Here is a 20513-nt window from a genome sequence, read left to right on the forward strand (position 1 = left end):
ATATATATGTATATATATGTACGCATTTCATTGTACATCGTTATGACACAATATCCACGCGAATTAAAAGTTATTTCGTGAGCCCTACAAGAAATCTATTCGTCACGTGCTATATTTTAAACTTCCATGAAAGACAAGTAAAAGAATGGAGTAGGACAAAAATAATACTTGCAAAATTAGCGATTTCAAGTATATCCACGGATCGCATTCGGTCATGTTCCAAGAAGCAAGACACTGCTAAGATTTTAGAGTCCTTGGCAAATGACAGCATCGTTCCAGTTCGGACATTTGAAGTTACCTTCGGACCTTCGACTGGTTTTGGGCTGTAGACTTTTAACGGGAGTTTGCCAAGTGGTACATTTTTCCTCGGAAATGGCGTATTCAATTACTCCTTAATTTATCGTAATGCGAACTGGTCTTGTGAAGTTTTTCCTAACATACCGTCTATCCCACGACTAGACAATAGTTGGCGGTTGAGATTTCACCGATTATTGCCACTTCGTTCATCAGGTTATAAGAAACCGCTGGTTTCTGCAAGGTAAGACTGGAACTTTGTTTTTATTAGTGTACTATTTTTGTTCTGGGCGGTATTCGAGTTTTCCTTCGTGTTTAGTCTCTTGCAAACCTCTGGCAGTCATTATAATTATTTCTGTGGGCGCATACCCATATTCTGACTTGAGTAAACGCCCAAAATTTACAAGATTCACGGCAAGTTACTCCTATCTCTAAAAGCTTGTCTATTCCAGGATGGTTTTGGTATGAGTTTGACTTTTGAGTTCCTGTTCTAACGGTGAAGCTTGAAGCATGAAAAGCTGCTCTCTAGAACAGGTATGTAGCTTTTTAATTTTTTCCAAAGCTTAGTGTTGCCGTTTTTTCATAAGTTTATTTTTAAGTAATTTTGATGAATTACTTTTTTTAATTTTTCATAAATTTAATTTAATTTTTTAATCTTTAGTTTTATACTTACGTTTTTTAATTTCGTAAACTTAGGTTTTTAATTTCGTAAACTTAGGTTTTTAATTTCGTAAACTTAGGTTTTATAATTTCGTAAACTTAGGTTTTTATTTTTGTAAACTTAGGTTTTATAATTTCGTAAACTTAGGTTTTTTAATTTCGTAAACTTAGGTTTTTTTATTTCGTAAATTTGCGCTTTTTAATTTCATAAATTTACGCTTGTTAAATTCATAAGTTTATGCTTTGCGCTTTTTTTTCACAAGTTTTAGTTTTTTTTCAATTTTGCTAGTTTTTTTTTTCTCCAAGTTTGCTAGTTTTTTTTTCACAAGTTTGCTTTTTTTAATGTTATAAATTTACTTCATTTTTCATTTAATTTACACTTTTCATTTGTATTGCTGTTCATATCCTCCACCCCTTTTGGGGCGGCGCCCCTAGAGGGGTGGAGGAGCCCCCATGTTCTGCATAGTAGGTCGTATGACCTACTATGCAGGTTCTTGGGTGGCTGTGAACAGCAAACTAACCAACCAATAAAATTCTAGAGTTAAATCTATTTATCTTTAAGTTCAGATACGGTGTTAGGTGTTTAAATGGGCTTGGCTACCGCTCACTCGATTAGTTTGTATTATCTCCCGAAAGTTTGAGTAAATTGAGAATTTTTGCCATAAAGCTGAAATAGTCGGCATAAAAACAAATTAAATATATGTACAGATCTGGCGTCTCGGTACGTTTTACTGAAGCTAATTTTTTAAAGTTCGTTGTTAGTTTCAGGCGATACGTTTTGGCCAATATTCATAGATGTTTTGCTGGAATTTAAATGTGTGAATTGGTTTTAGACTTAACAGAAGTAGGAAAGTTTTGGCCAATATTCATAAAGGTTTTGCCGAGATTTAAAACTTTAAATGTAAAAGTTGGCGTTAGACCTAATATCCTTTTCAGAGGATTCTAACTTTCTTGCAACCAGAAAATTTTTGGTTCTAGGGGTTATAGGAAACTCGCTGAATGTACGGTTTCATTTACGACAATAAGGGCTCGCTTACCCAATAGCTAATCACTTAAAAATCTTCAAAACCATGCAAACTTTTCCCCAAATATTGTCCAGAGTAATGTTTGGTTTTCTGCTGTCAGAAGATGGAATTAGTTTTATGATTGTCAGTAATTCATAGCTAAGAACTTTCAGCTCATGTTAACAGACAGCACGAAAGCAATTTTTTAGTTGAAATTGGGAATCTTAAGTCTTTGTATTTTTTGCATAGAATTGGTATGTTTACTTTGTTTTGTGTAGTAAGGCTAAGATTGTCATTTATGTTTGTTAATTTTGATTTTTTAGCTTATTCATAGCACAAGCAATGTATGATGCCATCTGCTAAGAGTTTTTGTTCTTCTTATGATCATGGGCAATATTTGTTACCCTGAATGCAGACAAAGTGCGTTACTCTGAATGCAGGCAATAATTTTGTGATGCCATTCATGAACGTGGGCAATTAATGTTTCTTCCACGACCCCTGTAAAATACGTATTAAGCTATCGGTGAACACAGTTAATGGTACTACCGGCACACTGGTTATGCTGTTCATAATTAAAAGGCTCTGACGTTCCTACTACCCTTGAATACGGGCAGTGTTTTGTGGGGGTGGTCATGACATGTCACCATAGACTGTGATTTGCTCTGCTAATTTGTCAACAGTATTCCTATTGTTATTACTTAGGGATGATCGGAATTGTACGAATGTTATATAAATCATTATTAGCTTACGCCTAATAAGACAGCAGTTGGAGTTTTAACATCTTAAATCTAGCCATTGAAGAACCCGATGCTCGTTTTTAATAACAGGTTGTTGCATAGTCACCGACGCCGAAAAAAACTTATTTCGACGAACGTCACGAGAAGTGGGTGCTGTGAAGGAAGGCAGGGCAGTTCTGGCTCTAGCCTACATTTCAGTGGAAGACGGGAGACAGACTTTGACTTGCACAATGTGTGTGTGTGTGTGTGTGTGTGTGTGTAAGAATGGGAGTGTCCTGGCTGGAGAGACTTCGTAGACTTCTCTGTAACTTTGTGAGGTGGGAGTCTTGCCTCCCCATGTTTTTGAAGGGTCTGACACCTGCGTGTAGTAAATCTCATCTCCTACCCCAATGCTTCCGTACGTGTACACCAATCACTTTATAGTAATGGCCATTGACTCTTCATAACCCTTTTTGGAGAAGACATCAGTGGAGGACTTCATTCACTTCGTCGTCCAGTGGATTAAGCTTCGCTTCATGGAATGCCATTTGTCGCTTATGTGAAGTTGCGGATTGATAAAAAAAAACTTTAAATCCTTCAGTGGACTTGCAGGACAACGGCAATTAATTACTTCGTGTACCCATATTATAATCACGTCTTTGTATATGAAGCTGTCCAGGAAACTTAACACTGCATATACTGAGTTTAGTAATATTTCTCATGGCAATAAATTTTTTAAAGTTTTAGCGAGTCCATCAATTCCTACCCAATGAACTGTGCCAACACTATTTAGTAATAGTGGAAATAAAACTAAAACTAGAGTCCTTTGCTCTGTTGGCCTTAAGGATCTAAGTTTCTTGTCTAGCAAAATGTTTTGGGGCTCTAGGATTAGTACTTTAGGTCATAGCTTCAATGGACATAATTCATCCCCTAGCAGATTTCTTGGAACAGGCTGTAAAGGATAGAAAATAGTAATGTTTAGCAGCTCATTTGAAGGAATAGTTTAATTTTATTAGACAAAAATGGTTAATTCAAAACAGACTGAAGTGCAAGTTGAGACTACCTTTAAATGATGAAAAGAAAACTAAAATTTGATCTTAAGAAATTTTCTCAATAGTGAATTAGATTTGCCATACAGTCAGGCTTAATAGAAAGAGATTAAGGCTGCCACAATGAGACAAATGAAACCAGCCGGTGATAGGAAAATAAGAGTGAAGAGTTAAATAGTTGTAGACAGAAGCATCTAACCGTGATAGGGTTTTTCTAGAGGCAAACGATGCATTACAGAAACAAATTATTAACGTTAAGAAAGACGAGCATGAATATGATAGAAACTGAGAGCGTAAAGGCCTGTCCACACGACCGGGCCTGATCGGCGGACCTCCCCGCTAACCGGCACACTTGACGGTTCAAATTGCCCGATGGGTTTTGTAGCAAAATCACTTTGTTGGTGCTCGATGGCTTGAGCTTCGACCCTTGCATATGTACGTTAACCATATACATTTCTTTTACTGAGCCATTCTTTGCACCATATTCTCTTTAACTTCTTTTTCATCACACACACACACAGCAATTATCATGCTACACAATATCTTTGCGGTAGGCACCATGTTTATCGTACCGCACTGAACAGTACTGGCATCGTCGGGCACGCCCACCTCTCCATCGCCTCACCCGTGTGGACAAGATGCACAGGTAAGCCCGCCAGAATTTGCCCGTCAACCCCGAAGCACGCCGATCAGGCCCGCTTGTGTGGACAGGCCTTAAGACTGGGGAAAGAGAAAAATAAAGAACATTAACTTTTAGAGCTTTACGGGAAGGAGGCCTCGATGATCTTGGTAAAAATTTTGAAGTATCCCTCTTTGTGATATCTATACCAAAATTTTGAGGAAAATGTCAGCGAATTATTTATATAATTTGAGAAGGCAGCACAAAATTTGAGTTGGCCTAGGGTTAAGTGGGTAATTTTGATTAAAGCTTTTGAAAGGATATCTGCGAGGATGTGGGCATGTTTCATACTTTATTGAAAGTAAAGATTATGATGGTTAAAGATTTTGAGAGCGTATGAATTAGTTCCCGAGGCGTATCGGTAGAAGTTTAAGGAGCACCGTAAGTTGCCAGGTCGGACTTGCATAGATTTTGCTAAAGGGACAGACTAGTGGTTTGACGACTGGCTGCTTTCTAGAGATGTTATTGATTTGAAAAATTAAGACTGGTGTTAACGGTGAACTTTATGGGTAATCTCGCTCCTGACATGAAAACACTTCTTGAAAGTACTGTAGATAACATTAGATATGACAGCTCTAGTGTCAGAAGAATTTGTTTTAACACAAGTTTTAAAAGTAGTTGGGGTCTTCTATAAAACTGGTTAGTCTCGAGAAAACATTGGGGAAAGTGCATGTTCAGGTACTATCAGATTTAAGTATAAACATGATGTGATATCAGTATCGCCGAAGCAGCAGGTTGGCTTGAATTTAACGCGCTCTAAGCATGATAGAAAACGTCACGTAAGAAGTAAATGCTCCTTCGAACCTAGGTGGTTGTTCAATCAGGTCAGTAAGGATGGAGTAAATATGAGGACTTGGAGCTCTGGCGTCAAAGGTGGTGATAGTTTTAAATGGTTTTTGTTGGGTGGGCAAAATAGCTACCGTTGAGGCATCTGAGAAGGGTAGATATGTTCGCATTTTAAGATAAAGGTGCATCACAGTCCCTTGCTACTTATTAATGGGGAACTGCGAGTAGTTAATGGTTCACAGGGAAGAGTGACATGCCCTGTGGCAAATGTGTGTTTGTGATCTGTTAGTGTTTCAGGTAATCTTAGTGCTGTCCTTAATAGTATTCCTTTAGAAGTGGTTGAATTTCTTTTAGATGATTTGGCATGGGGAAAGGTGTTTATTGAACAAGTACTTTGTTGGCTTCCTGAAGAAGTCCAGTTAGAAGGCAGGTTTACGGAAAGTAAGTTGAATAAGTCTCCGGTTATAATTAGCACGGTGGATCCCAGTAGTATTAACGGAATATTAGGAAGATCCGGTGTATGATCTGGGCCGTCTTTTCAAGTGGGGAGAATATTCCAACTCATAATGAGAAAAATAATTGTTGGAAATGAGGTACCTCTCAATTGGGCTCGTAATGAGCTGATTAAGTTTCAGAAAGAGGATACTGAGCTTGATAGGATTCACTCGGGATTGGAAGAAGGATTGGCTGGTAAAACCCATTTTTTGGGGGTCAAAGATGAAATTCTGTATAAGAGATCTATACCAATTACAGCATTGAGAGGAGAATTAGTTGAAAATAAACTAGTTGGTGTCCTAATATTTATCGTAATAAAACTGATGGAATCAGAGCATGAGCGGGTGAACAAAAAGCTAAAAAGAGTACTGATAAACTTTTTTTTTTTTTAAAGGGCTGGGAAGCTTAATCAGAGAATACCAAAAGCCCCATTATAGCCTATTCCATCGTTGGGTGAACCTTTTGAATCCATAGTTATGAATATTGTATTTGTCGTTCCTGAATTTGTTGACTTTGATGGATAGGACTACCAACTATCCTGAATTCATTTCCATTAGAATCACGATGGCTCCTCTTACAATGAAACATCTAATCAACTTTTTCCACGCGATTTAGTTTCAGACTGATAGAGGAACAAATTTCCTTTCGAAACGATTGGAGCAACATACGAGTTCCTGGGTATTTCCCATCTGACTTCTACTTCGCATCATCCCCAAAGCCAAGGTATAGTAGATAGGTTTCACCAAACGCTTAAAGTATATTAAAAAAAATTTGTTTGAAAGAAACTAGGAAATGGGAAGGGCATCTACCTTCTGTAATGCTTGCCATAAGGTCTTCGCATTATATGACGCATGGGAGTTTGCTAGGGAACATTTATTAAAACCATTAGAAGAGCATGAAGTTGTCTCATGATGTGAAAATAATATTTTAGGTTTGTTGAGGAGGGATAGCCAGTACTATAGTATTGATACAAGCTCCAGGTCATAAATTACAAGCAAAGTTTGAAGGTCCATATGTAAAAGTAGTTGTAAGAAGACTTTGTGATTATAATTACGTCGTTCAGTTGCCATAGAGGGAAACTGCGTCATATAAACCGCCTTAAGCCATACTGTAGCAAAGTGCGAGTTATTTTGTAGAATTTGGGTAAGGATGGGAAAGCGGAGTGCAAAGTTGATAAACATTTTAATTGGCCTAAGGAAACCTCAGAAGTATTGAGTAGTCTAGATAAATCTTCATTCTTGATGAGAAACTGGTTCGAGAGCTTACGAAAGTTATAAGACAAAATTTCCAAATATATTCAAAGGTTCACTAGGAGGTAGAACGACATTGATAACTCATGATGCTGAGATAGATGACTGTAAACCAGTTAAGCAGTATCCATACCGTGGTTCGAAAATTCCGTTGCTGAATAACCACTGGTTCCATGCAACGTAAAAACACCACACAAACAAACAAAACAAAAAGAGAGAGATTGTAGAAAAAAGAAATAGACATATGTTGGCTAATGATTTGATTAGGTCTAGCACAAGTCCCTGGAGTTCGCCAGTGGTTTTGGTGCGTAAGGGTAATGGTCATTACAGACTCGCCCTTCAGTGGCGTGGTTGGTATGGTGTTGGCGTCCCATCTCGGTGGTTGCGAGTTCGATTCTCGGCCATTCCATTGAGGAGTGAGAGATGTGCATTTTTGGTGATTTCACTCTTGACGTGGTTCGGAAGTCACGTAAAGCCGTTGATCCCGTTGCTGAATAACCACTGGTTCCATGCAACGTAAAAACACCATACAAGCAAACAATACAGACTCGGTTTTGACCATCATAAACTGAATGAGATACTTGTTGATAATAGCTATCCTATACCTAGAAAGTCGAGGAGAAGAAGAAGAAGCGCTGAAGTGTAAACACGGCTGTGATTGTATTCCGTGTTTTTTCAAGCCTTTGCCTGTCTTTGATGGTTTCCTAGTGATGTAGAGTTGATACAGGGATCATAAAGGTACAAGGAACCAATAACTGTAAAGAGTTTATAGTGTGTTTAGACTTAGTTGCCTTTTGAGGATAAAAAAAGTGAATCAGTGGTCGTCCGGTCCACTCATCGCCGGAAAGGCATGGCATGCCCCGAGGCTATGAGTGACGTAAGCCGTGAGACCGCCCAACGATGACGTCACGATTCTATCCTCCAATCAGGAGAAAGGACTCCATTGGTTGATTTTTTCAAGCAAACCTGACAATGAAACAGTTTGTAGGGTAATTTTTGAGATTCTTGGAATTGAAACTTGCGACTTGATAGGATTCCAGTTGATGCCTAGGAATAGGTATTTATCATGAAATTCAGCTCACGCGTTATATATGAAAAGATAATCAGTGAATGCGATGAGAAGGAACTCCAGATCGGCAATGGGATTACTGTGAAAATAGTTGAACAGGGAGCTAGCTACTCTTTGTATCAATCAGATACGCACCTTTTGACATGGACAACCAGATGATAGAATCCGTACTTGAAGGATATGGAAAGGTAATATGGATAAGGAATAACCAACACACGCTAGGAAAAGGAAAACGGTTTATTGAATGGGATAAGAACAGCAAAAATGGAAATCAAGAATAACATTCCATCGTCTATTAGGATAGCAGGACATTCGGTGTCATTCATGTACGCGGACAGAGCAGAACCTGCTATAAATGTGGAAGTGAAGATCATCTAGTGGAAAACTGTGTTACGAGAAGACATTAAGGGAGGAATTAACGGATAAGGAAAACGTACTTCCGGAAATAGGAAAATGGAACAGAAAAAGTGAAGGAGAATCCAGGACTTAGCGTAAAGGATCAAATTCAAGATTGCACTGGTGATCTGAAAAACATTTAAAATTGAACCAAGATAAAGAAATTCAAAATGCTGAAGATAACATAGATGCTACTCAAAAACATTACTGGTAAAAGACAATGTCTCGGGTGGCATAGATAATGATGATGAGTTAAAACGCGTAAGCATTGCAATGACAGCTAATTCTACGTATATAAATGAATCTGATAATGAAGACATGCATATAAATGAGTCCGATAATGAAGATGTAACTGTATCTGAATATGGGATACAAAACAACATTGTAAGGAAAAAGAAACCGAGAAGTCTGATAAAACGATAATAGAAACAATAGTGGAGATTCATCGTGAGCGAAATGATATACGAAACTGGCAAGTATGGAAGCAGAATCAGTAGGGAAACCAGTCATGAGGAAGTGATCAGGAATAATTTCGACGAAAGTATGACAACTGAATATAAACGATATAGCAGAAGACATGTTGACCGACGAGAGCCTGGAAAGGGAAATGATGAACGAAGCTGATGACGTTGAGAACCGGATCGAGGATTTAGTCACAACGAACAAAGTGAAGATAGGAATACTGAAAAGTGGAAAATACATGTGGAAAATAATGGGAAAATGGTTATATCAAAAAGTAAAGACAGCAGTGACAAGTTGTATAGAAATGATGAGGGAAATTTGAAGGATGATCGTGAAAGAAAACGTCGAAAGGTGATAGTAAAAACACAAGCTCGTAATGGATAAGCAGGTGGTTAACCTTTTTATAATCATGGCGCTGACGGTAGCCACCTTAACGTAAATGGACTTAATGTAGTTAACAAGCAGATGTGCGTTGACGCTCTCATGAGATTTCACCAGAATTGATGGTAGTTGATGTTGCAGGAGCATAATATTAAAAATGTCAACGACTTGATTTGCCAATCTAATGATTATGATGTCTTTATTAACTGTTGTACTAATTTGAAAGGTGGAACTGCGATATATATTAGAAAGTGTCCTAGCATTAAGGGTCTTGAATCAGGAAATGGATGGAGAGGGGCAAGTAATTAGTATTAAGATTGAGTTTAATGGTATAATCATTCCTCTGCTGAACTTGTATGCTCCTTCAGGAACAAACAAAATACCAGAACGAGAAGAATTCTTTCGAAATAAATTGTTATTTTATTTAAAGGAATAACAGTGAAACTTAATATTAGGTGGAGATTTTAACTGTGTGACCTCTCTTCGAGACAGTAGTTCAGAAAATGTTAATTTACAGTCAAAAGCTCTAAGGAACTTGATAAATCAAGTAGGATTGAAAGACATAACCATAGGTTGTCACAAGTTACCTGAATATACTTTTGTTAAAAATAACTACGGGTCAAGAATAGACAGAGTATATGTTAAAAGGCTATTTAACCATATAAAGTCATGGGAAACAATACCTATCAGCTGCTCAGATCACAGCATGGTTTTAGTTAAATTTGATGTACAAATGTAAAATTTGGTAGAGGTTTTTTGAGCTTTAACACAAAAGTTGGGTTTAAAAGAAACAGAGGAAAATTTCAGTGTAGTTTGGAGTCATATTGTGGCTAGAAAAGGTATTTTTGATAATTTGTTATCATGGTGGGATTTTGCGAAAATGGAATGTAAAAAGTTTTTTATAAGAATGTCGAAAATTATGTCGCAAGAAAAATATGGACTTCTAAATATGTTGCAGGGAAGACTGAAACAATTGTATGCAAAAGCTAATGGTGGTGGAATTGACTTTGAAGAAATAAGGGTGATTAAAGACAGAGTGAATGACATACAGAATGAGTTTTGTGAGGGCATTAAACTACGAGCAAAACTAAAAGACAGGGTTGAAGGTGAAAAGGTATCAGCATACTTGTTTTTAGGAATAGAGGAAGGAATAGGAACTCGGGTATTTTTAGAGTTAAAACGGATAAAGGAGTTCTCATTAATACTGACAGTATTGTTTCATATTTTAAAAGTTATTACAAAGAGTTATACGATAACGTTAATGTTGATAAAATTCAACAAGAGGAATTACTAAGAATGTGCAAGAATAAATTGGATAATGATGATGTAATATGTTATCAAAGGAAATTGAAGAAGAAGAAATATGGCAGCCATTAAGGGCTTAAAGCATTGGAAAGTCACCAGGAAAGACGGCCTTCCTATTGAATTTTACAAAAAGTTTTGGACACTGTTGAAACCTCACTTCATACAAGTAATTAGGTACGCTCTGAAGGAGGATTTGAGTAGTTCTCAACATGAAGGCATTCTTAAGCTTATACCAAAGGGTGGGGATGTAGAAAACTAGCAGAGAACTGGAGGCCCATATCTCTTCTTAACGTAGATTATAAAATATGTGCAAAAATTTTAGCTAATCGTATGAAATTGGTAATGAATAAGGGTTATTTCACCTGAGCAGTATTGTGGTGTAATGGAAGGTCAATTATCGACTGTAATAATATGATAAGGGATGTAGTGTAGTGTATTATTCAAACGAAATTAATTCAAACTTGGCTCTTTTAAACCTTGATTGGTCAAAGGCTTTTGACAGGGTGGATACGAAGTTTCTTATGGAGAATTATGAAATGCTTTGGATTTTCAGACTCCTTTATCAAATGGTTAAAGGTGTTATATAAAAACAGTCATAGCTATTTATGCATCAATGGAGTAATTAGCTCTTCGTTTGAAATAAATAGGTCTGTTAGACAGGGATGTCCCTTGTCCATGCTTTTGTTTGTATATTTCAAGAACCCTTATACTTAGCTATTAAAGGTAATAAACAGATTATTCCTCCTCCACTACCAAATAAAAAATGTATCAAGCTTCAAGGGTTTGCAGATGATTCAACAATTTTCATCACCGCTGAGAAATCTCTGCAAGTTGTTTATAAAGAGATAGAAAGGTTTGAAAAGGCTACAGGAGCACAACTAAACATCGATAAAACAAAGATTTTAGGAATTGGAAACTGGGAAAATAAACTGTCTTGGTCTATTTTCTGACAGGGTAAAAAATGTAAAGAAAACTAATATTTTAGGGATTGAATATAGTGGAAATTATGAAGAAACTTGCAGACAAAATTGGGAAAACAGAATAAAGAAGATCAGCAGGATATCATCCATGTCAGAACAGAGTAATATTAACCCTATATCAAAAGGGTATTATATCAATTCCTTAATACTCTCAAAAGTATGGTATTTGGCTCACACATTTCCATTGTCTAAACGAGTGGCATTAGCCATAAAATTCTTGTTATTTTTAGATTTCTTTGGCATGGAAAGTACCAGCCTATTAGAAGAACAACACTTTTTTTACCAAGGAAGAAGGGGGACTAGGAATTACTGATGTTTGATCACAAGGCTTTATCTATTTTATGTTGCACTGTTTTAAAAAGAGTTAACAAATGATTCATGCCTTGCTGTTTATTATTGTAGTATAAGACTAAGTCATATGATGAATACGATTGATAAAAAAGAGGTATCGTATATTCTAGTCCATACTACTCTGTAGCGATAGAGGCAATTAGAAAGGTGTTTCGTTGTAAAAAAATTTTCTGATGTGTTGACGAGTAAAGTAGTTTATGATTGTATCCGTCCAAATTGTGAGGCAATAATAGAGAGTAACTACCCGTTGTTCAACTGGAAAAGCATTTGGAAGAATGTAAACAATAGACATATAGGATTACGAGAGAGAGAATTTATGTATAGATACTTGCATGAGACTCTAGCAACTAACCAAAGATTAAGGATGCTAAAGATAAGGACGGATGGTTCTTGTGACAGATGTGGCGAGGAGGAAAATTCAATCCATATATTTTATTCATGACTTATATTAAAGATATTTTTCTATGGTTTAAAAATATTCTGATCAATGTATGTAGTATGAGAAAAATAGTTTCTTAAGAATTTTAATGTTAGATTTTAATTGTAAAACAACAAAGTGTAACAATGCTGCATTAGTTTTAATTGTGGATTACTTGTATGTCTTATGGGTGAGCAAGAAAAAGAAAAAAAAAAAAAAAAAAAAATATGATCTTAGACAAATTATAAACTTCTTAAAGAGTAAGTTTAGATATACTAGATGGTTACTTGAACGGTTGTTAAGTGAAAGAATGCTGAACTGTTTTAATAGGAAATATGTCGATTGTGATTTCAATTAACTTATCTGTAGGTTTGTGTTATATTATATAAGTTGGCAGGCAGATAACAAAAAATATGGTATCAGAAAAGAGACTTCATTTGCGAATGTTTAAGTTTATGACTTTTGTAATCTAATAAGAATGGAAGTTTGATGATCTGACTAAATACAAATGTATATATCTGAAAAAAAAAAAAAAAAAAAAAAAAAGAAAGTCGGCATTTTTAAGTGAAATTTATCTCTTGGAAGGCTATTGTTAAGTACCGTTAATGGAACGAACTAGAGCAGTGGTTCTTAACCTTTTTATTACAACGCCCCTCTGGGAGTTGGGCCTTCCCTCCACGTACCCCTTGCACCTGTGAGAGAGAGAGAGGTGGTGTTTGGGGGGAATAGGGATTAGGGAGTGAGGTAAATAATTACAAAGAAAGCCTCAGTGGCGTGGTTGGTTTGGTGCTTGCTTCTCACCTCGGAGTGAGAGATGCGTATTTCTGGTGATAAAAGTTCACTCTCGACGTGGTTCGGAAGTCACGTAAAGCCGTTGGTCCCGTTGCTGAATAACCACTGGTTCCATGCAACGTAAAAACACCATACAAACAAAAAAACAAATAATTACAAACCATGGTGAGGCCAACGAGTCCAACTAGAGTAGTAAATAACAGGCAACTAACTCTATAAGGCGATACGTTTACATTTTTTTCATAAATTTCTTAACATTATTTCCTCACTCTTGTTAAGAGAATAACGAATATAATTTGGGAATTATTAATTTTCTCCTAGGGCTCGCGCCTCCCCTGGAAATTGCTGACGGCCCCCAGGTTCAGAACCACAGGCCGATATCGGCTTTTGTTACTGCTGATGGTTTATGTAAATGCAACGTCATGCCTTTCAGCATGAGGAATGCATGAGCAAATTTCCGGAATTCATTGAGTAAAGGTGCGTCCACACGGTCGAACAATGCCCGACGGACAAACCCTGTTACCATATCATAGGTGAAGCAGGATGACGTCATAAGCATGGAAACGATGGAAGTAGATCTTGGTAACAAACAGTTGTACCAGATAAGGTTGTATATCACTGTTTTTACTCTGCTCACAAGGCAAAGACCAGCAGACAATTGTTAATTGGTAACAGTGTTTGTCCGTCGGACATTGTTCGACCGTGTGGACGCACCTTAAGGTACTAGCAAAAGTTCCCAATTGCAATGTATCTATAGTTGGTGCTATTTTTTCATATTCCCGGAGGATCACTTGAAACAACTAGAATTAATATTTGAAGCAACTGAGGAGGCTAACTTGGTTGTAAATTTGGTGAAATCAGAGTTTGTCAAGTCAAGTGTTACTTGTCTTGAACATGAAGTTGGAAATGGAAAGGCAAAATGAATTAATTAATAGATAATGGGTCTTTCTTTAGTTTTAAGTTCTTGACTACTCTCTCGGTATTTTTAAAGGGAAAACAAAGTATGTGGACTCTGGTCATCATTCGTATAATTATAGATGTTGAAGATAAAACTATACCAGACTGTTTTACAGTATTCACGTGTGAGTGAATACACATGTGAAAGGCCTATATCAAATCTGAAACGAAAGGAAATTACTGTCAGCCACCCTCATGGAATTGTTGAAAATTCCGTTTCATTTGTTCAACACTTAGTGGAAATGTGGTTTGGGTATTGGTTGTGACGACTCAAATGCCCTTAGCTAAGCTAATTTGCTGGACAACGAGCTGAAATCTGATCCCATGCTAATGAATCAATGTACAGCGCCAAGAGCGCGGTTTAATGTACTTGGAGCTAAAAAATAAATAAATAAATAAAATATGTATATTTCTTAATTTTCTTTAGAACATTGAACAATGTAGACTTAGAATGTAAAACTGAACATCAATTTTTTTGCTAAATGGATCTAGTGGGAAGAAATTATTTCCATTCATTGACATGAAAATTTGATAATGTGATGGTCAGCTACACTGCCATGGACAAAGATCTTGAGCTACGTGGCTAAATGTAGGATTTAACGCAGATGAAAAGAGTTTAAGTTATACGTAATAAAAAAAATTCTGGAATATTAAAGTTAAATTCTTGTTTAAGTTTTGTGCAACGTTTATAATGTGGAAGGGCCGGGCAAAGGGGGTTAGAGGGTGGGGGAGTGGAGGTCGTTTAGGAGACAAATCTGGTTGTTGACAAAAAGCTTTTTGAGATGTAGTTTCTTTTACCGAAAACATTTGATAATTTGTTTCAACGAGTTCCGTTGAATAGGTCACTTCGATGTTGAATAACCTCATATTTCCCAGCGCTTTGCTTTCTGTCTAAATTTCATATTCCATTCAGTATAATGCGTCACTCGTATTGAGGAATTGACCATTTATTTTCACAACTATACATGAAACTACGTAGGGTGGTGGTGCCGTTAGTGAACCTCGTGCGGTGCACTGTAGGCATTACTTAGGTCCCTTCGCAGTGTCCTTCGTTTCCTTGCTACAACCCCTTTCATTCCTTTTACTGTACCTACGATCGTATTCTCTTATATCTTTCTTTCCACCTTCTCATTTCAATTGTGTCATAGTGCAACTGAGAGGTTTTTCTCCTTTTACACCTTTAAAACTTTCCTATTCTCAATGTTTCCTTTCAGAGCTGAATGACCTCATAGGTCCTAGCTCCTGGCCTTAGGCTTAAATGCTATATTCTCTTCTGTTCTATCCATGAAACCAATTTAAAGCCTAATAATTCTCAGGACTGGTTGTTTAGGATAGTAACTATTGCGGAAGGCTATTGGCTTAGTGAGTTTGTGAATTTGACGCAGAATAGGAGAATAGGAGTTAAATGAGCGAAATAGTCGAACTAGTAATCAAAGACGTTTGGAAGATTTTAACATGACTGCCGTTAAGGCCTGTCCACAGGAGCGGGCCTGATCGGCGTGCTCTGGGGTTGACGGGCAAATTCTGGCGGGCTTAATTGTGAATGTTGTCCACACGGGTGAGGCGACGGAGAGGTGGGCGTGCCCGACGATGCCCTAAGTGTGTTCAGTGCGGTACGAGAAACATGGTGCCTACCGCAAAAAGAAGATATTGTATAGCATGATAATTGCTTTGTGTGTGATGAACAAGAAGAAAAAGAAGAGAATACGGTGCAAAGAATGGCTCGGTAAAAGAAATGTATATGGTTAACGTACGTCTGCCAGGGTCGAGGCTCAAGCCATCGGGCACCACCACGGTGATTTCGCTACAAGACCCATCGAGCAATTTGACGGTTTGCCCGTCAAGTGTGCCCGTTAGAAGGGAGGTCCGCCGATCAGGCCCGATCGTGTGGACAGGCCGTTTAGACACAAATGATTCATGTGATGTATCATTTGAAATGATACATCACATGTTAATGGGTCTCTCTAATTGCTATCTTTTCTGCTTATTACGGAAATGAAAATTGTAAACTACTGAAGGAATAAGTAAATTAGTGAATGGAGTAAAATACAGGTTATAAAAACTCACTGGTACATAGGCCACATATTTTGCAAATTAATTCTCAATACGGTTTTTAACAAATTCGTTGCTCTAGACCAGAATGGTTGTGGCAAAATATTATTGCCTTTTAAATACGTTTAGCTATTTTAAAAGAAAGGAATCTGAGAAACTGATACCAGGCACGAACAGTAAGCATTATAGTGAAAGAACTAACTCTTAAAATTATGGCGGTTACTTATCAGGATGATGGTCTAAGTTGTTTGGAAAAAGGTAAACTCCACTGAGGGTTTCTTTACGAAGACACATCTCGGGTTGCTGCCAAGTCTGTTTTAATGCAAATCGTGCCGTCGTTTAATAGAGTCGTGCTATAAAGGGCAATAGATTTCCTAGTTGAGCTTCATCGTAACTAAATGTTCTCTGAGGTAAAAAGGCGAAAGGGAAAGAAAGAGCTGAGGAATTGGAACTCTAATATAGAATTTAAGCCCAAGGTCAAGCCTGGGGGCCTACGAGGTCATTCAGCGGTGCCTTTAGTAGATTCACATCAACCGGGCATTTGATGTCTAGGCCACCGTCCCTTACGACGCTCCTGATTGGCTGCTGATAAGCGATTCACAGGGCTGGTAACTCTGGCTCTCTCGAGTGTTCACATAGGCAGGATGTATGTTCCACCTCTTCTGAAAGACGTATCCCTCAGGAGAAGATGAACATACATCCTGCCCGTGTGAACTCTCTAGAGAGACAGAGGGTTTCCAGCCCTGTGATTGGCTTATCAACAGCCAATCAGGAGCGTCGTAAGGGGCTGGCCTAGACATCAAATGCACGGTTGATGTGAATCTACTATAGTACAGTTGGTAGTGAGGCTGCCTACCAGTGGCTACCACCATGAGTGACGTCATGATGGGGAGTTTGGGTTACCTAGCTGACTTTCGCCCGAGAAGAAATAGGATGGGGGAGGAATGAAACTGACCACTTTGACTTTGACTTTGAAAGAGAAATTGACAGTCAGTAAAAAGGATTGAAAGGTGTAACAGGAAGGAAAACCTTGCAATTGCACAAGGAAACAATTTTTAGAGAGGGTGGAAAGTCAAATTGAATATGAGCTGAGGTACAGCAAAAGGAATGAGAAAGTTTGTAGCTAAGAGCCGAAGAGACGCTGCAAAATAAAAACCTTAAGTAATGCCTACAGTGCACGACATGAGGCGACCTGACGGCACTACTCACCCACGTGAGAATCGAGACATTTCTTAAGCTGAGGATGGCAGACTCAATACAAATTGCTTAGGCAGAGGAGGATATATCAGAAGTAAAGAGGCTCATACACGTTCAAAAAAAGCGTCAAAATTTTGCATCAAAATTTTGACGTGTAAGTTTAATACAAAATTTTGATGCATAATTGCCCACACACGTTTAGGCGTTTTTCCCATCAAAATTCAGTATCGTCAAAATCTTCGACATGGATGCATCAGTGGCCATAGCACTAGTGTTGGCATTGGACTCTGGTAAACGTCGGAAATGGTCAAAAGACTGGTTTTTAAAACGGGAAAATTACTAGACTAGGGTTTTTGTGACGTCAAAAACTCTGCGCAATAATTTTTCATAACAATTTATAGGTTACTTAACATAAAATTACATCTAATTCTTCTTGTCAAAGAAAAATGGACATGCATACTTATTTATCTAGTATGTAAATTACTGATCGTTCAGTAAGGGAGTACATTTTTTTAATGTTGTACCTGACTTTCCTTTATGTCAGCTATATACAGATTAAATTACACGACTCTTTTATGCAAAATTCTGTACTTTATATAAGTTAGAACGTTAGGCTTTATCTTTGTTTGTAATGAGAGAATTAATAGGTACTTTATGTATGAAAAATACTGACTGTTTGATGGTTTTTTTAATCAAATTATAGTTGGCTTTCAAAATACTTTATATCCGAATTAGATTGAAAAATTCTGTACTTCAACTACAATAAGCCTCAAAATAGAAATATTTAGAAATATATTTTTCAGTGATGGTTAATTTAGCGATAAAAACAGCATTGGCTCTACACTCCTAAAACTTCAATCAAAAATTTCTTTTCGGCCTCCTTCTTCACAGACATGGCGATCCTATCTCCTCGTCAGTCACCTGCGAACTAAAAAGTTTGATCAAAATTTTGACAGGAGCCCACACACGCATCAAAAATTTGACGACTCGTCAAAAAATATCAAACGGATTTGATCAATCAAAATTTTGCTTCAAATCTTTTTTTGACATCAAAACGTCCTACACACACTCAAATTTTGCATCAAAATTTTGATGCAAAATTTTGACGCTTTTTTTGAACGTGTATGGGCCCCTTTAGGGCGGGAAGTGAGGCGCGAAAACAAATTGCTTAGGCCGAGGAATAACATCAAGTGTAAACCCTTCTGCCCCAGCTGCAGCCCCTTTCATTCCTTTCACTGTACCTCCTACTGCCTCCATTCATATTCTCTTTCTTCCATCTTACTTTCCACCCTCTCCTAAGAATTGTTTCTTCGTGCAACAGCGAGGCTTTCCTCCTGCCTGTTACACCTTTCCAGCCTTCATACCGACCGTCAATATCCGTTTCACAGCTGAATGACCTCGTAGGTGCTAACGCTTGGCCTGTGGTCTATATTCTATACTACAATTCCAATTTAATGAGCATAAAGCTATAAATGGGTGAACAGCAATAGACGTGCGAATGATGGTTTGTGTTTATAGTTGAGGGATTGAAAAAAAATCCTGATAGGGAGCCGTGCGACGTCATGGCATCTAGGCACCTCACGTGGGGCACTGTAGGTAGTATTTAAGGTTCTATGCAGCGTCCTTTCGGCTCTTAGTTGCATCCTCTCTCATTTCTTTTACTGTACCTCCGTTCATATTCAATTTGACTTGCTACCCTCTCTAAAACATTGTGTCACAGCGCAACAACGAGATTTTCCTCCTGTTACGTCTTTCAGCCCTTCTTACTGACTGTCAATTTCTCTTTCAGTTCTGAATGACCTCATAGGTCCCAGGGCTTCGCCATTGGCCTTAATTCTATTACCTTATCTTTGGCATTTAAGGCCTCGTCCACAGGTGAATTGGATTGTTGTCCTGTTAGGCAGTAGCAAATGAGTGGTGGCCAGGCCCATGCACGATGTAGAGAGAAAAAAAGAAGCGTGTATAGTATTAATTTTTTATGTGTAAAACATCATGAACAAAGCGCATAAAATTTAAGCCCATGTAAACAATATCTTATAGAATAACTATTGGGAAGCATTGTGAATAAACACTATGCATATATATGTGTGTGTGAGTGTGAGTGTGATGTATTTATTTAGCCCCCGGACAATTGTCCCCCCCCCCCAACCAACACCCCACCCCGACAACTGTCCTCACGGGACAACTGCTCACTGAATAATCGTCCCCCTTAAGAGAAATTATTCCTCAGCTGAAAAAAGGGTGAAATGATGGCTTACATATTCCGTATTAATTCATATTAAATATTATATGCATTTAATTATTTATTTTTGTCTTATTAGTAACTGACATTATGTTATTTCCTTAATAATAAATATTACTAAATAATTTTATTTTTCCCTGTTTTACATTAGCCTCTCGAACCTCTATTTTTTTTCTCTCTTTTTTTTAAGGTTTCATAGGAAAGCGATCACTTTGTCCCTATTCCAAGGTAATTATTACTCATAACGAATACATCAATAATGATAAAAGTATTCCAGAGGTGATTTGGACACCGCAGGTGTTAACCCCATACTTACAGTTTACGAGCTGAATCGCCTTCATCATCATAACGAGAGGCTTGCTTCTAGAATCACACAATTGCCAGTCCATTCATTGGTAAATAACTAATAATAACGAGTGACTAATGGCCGGATTAACGTGAGAGCTTACATATAGCTGGTCTTAACTATAAAGCTGAAAATATCAGTTCCATTTGTAAAGTTATAAATATAATACGGAAGAGGTGTATTGTTTCCGTCGGTGACCTCTGAAATCGCGGATACTGGGGGAAAAAAATGAAGTACGTAAAAGCGCCAGAAATCATACGATAGACAGCTCTTCAGAATCTGATTGATCAGTTTATCCCACTGGTAAGCCTTTGCCACCTCTAGAGGGCTCAGGTGTATGTGTGTGTGTGTTTCTCATTTTCCTTAGTTTTAAACGTAATGTTGAGAGTTTTTGCTGTCAGTATCTCACCTCCCCCACCTCTCTCTCTCTCTCTCTCTCTCATCTCTTCTTTCCTCTCTTTCTCTCTCTCGCTCTCTCTCTCTCTCTCTCTCTCTATCTCTCTCTCTCTCTCTCTCTCTTTCTTCTCTCTCTCTCTCTCTCTCTCTCTCCTCTCTCTCTCTCTTCTCTCTCATAGAATATATATATAATATATATATATATAATTATCATCTATATATATATATATATATAT

At 37.6% G+C, this 20513-nt stretch overlaps 1 long non-coding RNA gene across 1 annotated transcript; it reads left to right on the plus strand.

Moving 5' to 3' along the window:
- Positions 1 to 345: 345 nt before the first annotated feature.
- LOC135196188 (uncharacterized) lies at positions 346 to 2942 on the plus strand. Its single transcript, XR_010310341.1, has 3 exons — positions 346 to 538; positions 747 to 828; positions 2786 to 2942. It is a non-coding gene; the product is annotated as an uncharacterized LOC135196188 (long non-coding RNA).
- The last annotated feature ends 17571 nt before the right edge of the window (positions 2943 to 20513 follow it).

The sequence above is a fragment of the Macrobrachium nipponense genome, chromosome 23 (assembly GCF_015104395.2).
Source record: "Macrobrachium nipponense isolate FS-2020 chromosome 23, ASM1510439v2, whole genome shotgun sequence".
NCBI classification, from domain to species: domain Eukaryota; kingdom Metazoa; phylum Arthropoda; class Malacostraca; order Decapoda; family Palaemonidae; genus Macrobrachium; species Macrobrachium nipponense.